We start from the raw sequence: 4,681 nt of genomic DNA, 5'->3' as shown, positions 1-4,681 counted from the left end.
AATATGGGCTACAAACTGGTAGCATTGTATTTAATATGGGTACACAGAGCCTGTAAAATTTTGGACAACACATTAATGGAAATTCAGGTTATGTTAGAAATAATATGTAGGCTGCAAACATGAAATACTGTGTTCAAATTGAACATCAGACAAAAGATTCTTGTACATGTACTTCCAATTTCATTTTTTTAAATGTTTTATCTATTTCTTCTTGCTGGAACAGAGCGATATCAAAATGTTCAAGAGCTAAATATCATTATCCTGCAAGAAATACAAGGTTTTTGTTAAAAGACTTAAAAATTTATTAAAGTACTCTCAACTTTTATTCACATAAAGTATTACACACATATAAATGGATACATACATACATAGCAGGAGGATCCCACGTTAACTATTCTACCAGAGAATTCTAAAATAATATGGTGATTCCTAACTTTTTGAATGAAACATCAGCAAAAATATTTTACATGAAGTTGCTAACGAAAACATGTTTCTATCTAATGTTCTATCCGCATGGAGTAATGTTACTCATAATCTATAAACCCAAACCAACAGTAAAACTATTTCATGGAACAATAAAGACATAACTTCAAGCAATAAGACGTTTTTCTATAACATTATATATGTTGACCAGTTATACAACTATAGAATTAAGGACTTCTATTATTTTGATATTTAATATATAATACATATACAGAATACCTTCAAGTATTTTCCTGATGTACTACACATTACTCAAAAGCATACCCATGCATATTAAATCTTTAACCAATACAAATAACACACCATGTACTCAAAGAACATTTGTAGAAAACATCAGAGCTCCAGATAAGGGCCGTACAGACGTAAATATGGCTTTTTCATGAAGGCTTACGCATTTATTTTTATGAACTGGACGTACAATTACGACTTTAATATCCCTTTTACGCATTTACGAAAAAAATCTGGCCGTACTGATACGTCGGTGTCAGGGCGGCATATTTGTTGGTCTCTAACCTAACGGCCTCTTTCATTAATTTAAATTACCGAAAAGTTGTAGACTGGGTTCCAGTATTATTATCTATTCTGTGGCGTGATTCCGGTAACTTGTAAGCCCGTCAAAAACAATATGTCTGCGAGCATGGAAGGCCGGCTTAACCGAAAGCGGTTCAAATAAACACTTTGTTGTCATATAATGGCTACATACGGTCGTCTAACCATTCTGACATTCAATCTGTAAGCCCAGTTGAAGTGTTTGCTTGAGTGTTTAACTGTAATAGTTGGCATAGTCTATGCCAACTTTGACAGTTGACTGCTAAAGCAATGATTCTTTTGAGATGAGACAGTGACATTGGTGTTCATTTACTTAGCTTACAAGTTGGCTTGTGTTTTCTTGTCAAGCAAAATAAAGTTATAGTATTTAGTCATGAGTTTTAATGTGTAGTTGTATTTGCATCATAATTCAGAATGGAAAACCTAATAAAGTAACTGTTTAAGAAGCAAAATATATTTATTACTAGAAATGGCGCGGCAGAGGCCGACGCGTATCCCCACGCCGCATGTTTGACCCAAGGGCGCCCCAGGGTTGATCATGGGGCCATGCATAGTTGAGATTGACTGTATTGTCATAAGAGAAGTTCAGTATCAATTAGAAGTGAATGGGTGTAAAAATAAAGAAGTTATAGTAAAAGGCAATTTTGGGAGGGTGTGGCCTATGTGGGCGGGGTGCCCCAGGGTTGGTAATGGGGCCATGCATAGTTGAGATTGACCGTATTGTCATAAGAGAGGTTCAGTATCAATTTGAAGTGAATCAGTGTATTAATGAAGAAATTATAGTAAAAGGCAATTTTGGGCGGGTGTGGTCTATGTGGGCGTGGCGCCCCAGGGTTGGCAACGGGGCCATGCATAGTTGAGTTTGACCGTTTTGTCATAAGAGAGGTTCAGTATCAATTTGAAGTGAATCAGTGTAGAAATGAAGAAGTTAATGTAAAATAACCTAAATTTTTTTTATAGTAAATGGATTTTTTTGGTGGGTGTGGCCTATGTGGGCGGGCGCCCCAGGGTTGGGATTGGGGCCATGCATAGTTGAGATTGACCCTAATGTCATAACAAAAGTTCAGTATCAATTTGAAGTGAATCCGTGTAGAAATGAAAAAATTATAGTAAATGGAAATTTTTGGTGGGTGTGGCCTATGTGGGCGGGGCGCCCCAGGGTTGGGAATGGGGCCATGCATGGTTGAGATTGACCGTATTGTCATAGGTGAGGTCCAGTATCAATTTGAAGTGAATCGGTGTAGAAATAAAGAAGTAAATGTAAAATAACCTAAAAAAATGAGTGATAATTTCTGACGCGGCCCCACCCCAACCCCTATAACTTTTGACCCAGGGGTCAGATCAAAATTCCAAATAGTGCACCGTCGCACATATGCTCATAGCTACCATGTGTGTAAATTTCAAGGTTCTAGTGCTTTTAGTGTAGGAGGAGATAGTGGCCAGGACGGACGGACGGACAGACGGACGGACAGACGGACGGACGGCGGAGATCACCACAATATCCCCACCTTTTTTTCAAAAAGCGTGGGGATAATAATTGCTGCAAATGTTTCTGTAAAGTAAGGTATACACCCATCAATATCCAAGAACACGGGTAGTACAGTACTACCCGTATTTTTGGATATGGTAGTACAGGTACTAATTGATTTTCAGCGTTACTCCTTTTCTTTCTGTCAGTGGCAATACCGTTACTAATTTCACAAATCCTTATCTAGAGCTTTGAAACATACTTGCAAGACTAAACAAAATATTTTATAAACTAGAAATTAAAAACCCTGCAAAAAAATCCAAAACTCAAATAAATGGCAAATCCTTTTTCGAGAACAAGTCCATATTATTATCTTTGATATCTTCATACATTCTAGTGTTTTTCGTAATTGCACATGATATATATATATATATATGTCTTTTAAAACCTTTAAAAACTGGAATGCTGTTTCTTCTTTTGCAAAGGAATATATACCATTTCATTTCCAGATAAAAAAAAATTGTATGCTTTCTTAGAAGATGAGCCTTAAAGGAATGGTTTAGGATTAATGAAGAAAGAACTGTCAATTACATTGACAACATTGCTTAATATATTTGATACAAAAACTTGAACTATGCAGCAGTCCTAGAAAAGATGGATCGTAGCTTCATCACCAAGATGCTCTTCAAACTCATCCATTTGCTCAAATGTTCCAATTGGAAGACTGATGTTCTCTGGCAGTTGCATTGGCTCGTCATCAGTAGCTGACCTAGCCAAGAGCCGCTGCAGCATCCGCTTCATTTCCCTGTTCTCGTCTCTGATTGTTTCCAACACCGTTAAAATCTGTGTAACTGCATCTGAAGACAGAGTAAAAAAGAACTGTACCTAAAATTATGTTGACAATAATATAAATCACAGCTGGGTCTTATATAATTATATCGGATGTGTGCCGATATAACGGCGGTGGGCCCGATTTGTCCCAACAGCTGTTGTACGGCTAGGGCTGATTATAGCAACTTGCACCTATATGCCCGTCAACGTCAATTTGTTTCTTTTATTAGTAGAAGTATGTATTATTATAGATCACTAAATGACTGTGTATTTTATTTATTTTTTCAGTTGGATTATCTGTTTACATCATTTATTTATGTAATTAACTATCATTTAATAAGCAGTAATTCCAAAACTGAAATTATTTTAAGTTAAAGTTTCAAGCACAAAAATTAGTTACTTTGTCCTATAAACTGGGAAGGCTCTTCAGCTGGACTTAATGGGAGTGACCGGCCTCTGTCATGCACTGCTGGACATTCCTTGTAAAGACGATGTTGGCAAACCAGGTGGTGGTGAATATTTTATTTTCTGAAATAAATTTGTACAATAAACATTACGAAATTAATTATTTCCTAATACACAGACTTTTTTAATATTCTGCAAATATGTGTTTAAATAATCATTAAAATTTGTCCACAGGCAGACAACCTTGGCTTGCGTGCAAGTAATCAAAGACCTATAAAAGACATTATATTATACGTTTCAATTAATATTATCAATGTATGAGATATGTAAGATTCTCATGCATTAGCATGATTACTAATTTAGTGTTTCATTTTGTCAGACATGGGCCTGTCTGCTATAAATAGTTTGTATTGAATTTTAGGCAGAATCAAGTTGAATTAAGCAGTTTAACTAAGAGATTGATCTATGGCGATAAACGAACGTTACGACTTACGTCGCGAAAATACATGACAAAGGCAAAGCGATGAAGAAATAATATGCAATTTAAATTATTAAACACACAGGCATTCATTGAAGTAACAGATAAATAAATAATGCGTGATCAGCAATATATATCTGATTTCAAAAGAAATATATAATTACGTGTATAATATCACAATTTAACAAATTACCGTTTCGAGTGTTTTTGTCTTGAATGTTTTCGCGAGGCGGAATTAACATCTGCGCATGCGCATATTATTTAAATACTTTATTTTTCTGCGCGATTATTCAAATTGAAATTATCTCTTGAAAATAACTTCATATTAATCATAGTATATACATTATTTAAAACAAAGCCATATCAAAAACAGAATTTTCAAAAAAAATGTGCGCCCGATAGCTGATTTTGTCCTTTGTTGGGCGGCCCAAATGGGACCCGTATGGGACCCATATGGGCTGCATATT

At 35.6% G+C, this 4,681-nt stretch overlaps 1 long non-coding RNA gene across 1 annotated transcript; it reads right to left on the bottom strand.

Moving 5' to 3' along the window:
• Window positions 1-300: 300 nt before the first annotated feature.
• Window positions 301-4,478, bottom strand: LOC127871657 (uncharacterized). Its single transcript, XR_008045494.1, has 3 exons — window positions 4,408-4,478; window positions 3,732-3,859; window positions 301-3,357 (listed from the first exon to the last, which is right to left on the bottom strand). It is a non-coding gene; the product is annotated as an uncharacterized LOC127871657 (long non-coding RNA).
• Between the last annotated feature and the right edge of the window lie 203 nt (window positions 4,479-4,681).

The sequence above is a fragment of the Dreissena polymorpha genome, chromosome 3 (assembly GCF_020536995.1).
Source record: "Dreissena polymorpha isolate Duluth1 chromosome 3, UMN_Dpol_1.0, whole genome shotgun sequence".
In the NCBI taxonomy this organism is placed as follows: Eukaryota; Metazoa; Mollusca; class Bivalvia; order Myida; family Dreissenidae; genus Dreissena; species Dreissena polymorpha.
Note: the sequence above shows the minus strand (reverse complement) of the source record. Positions and strands in the feature narration are given on the sequence as shown.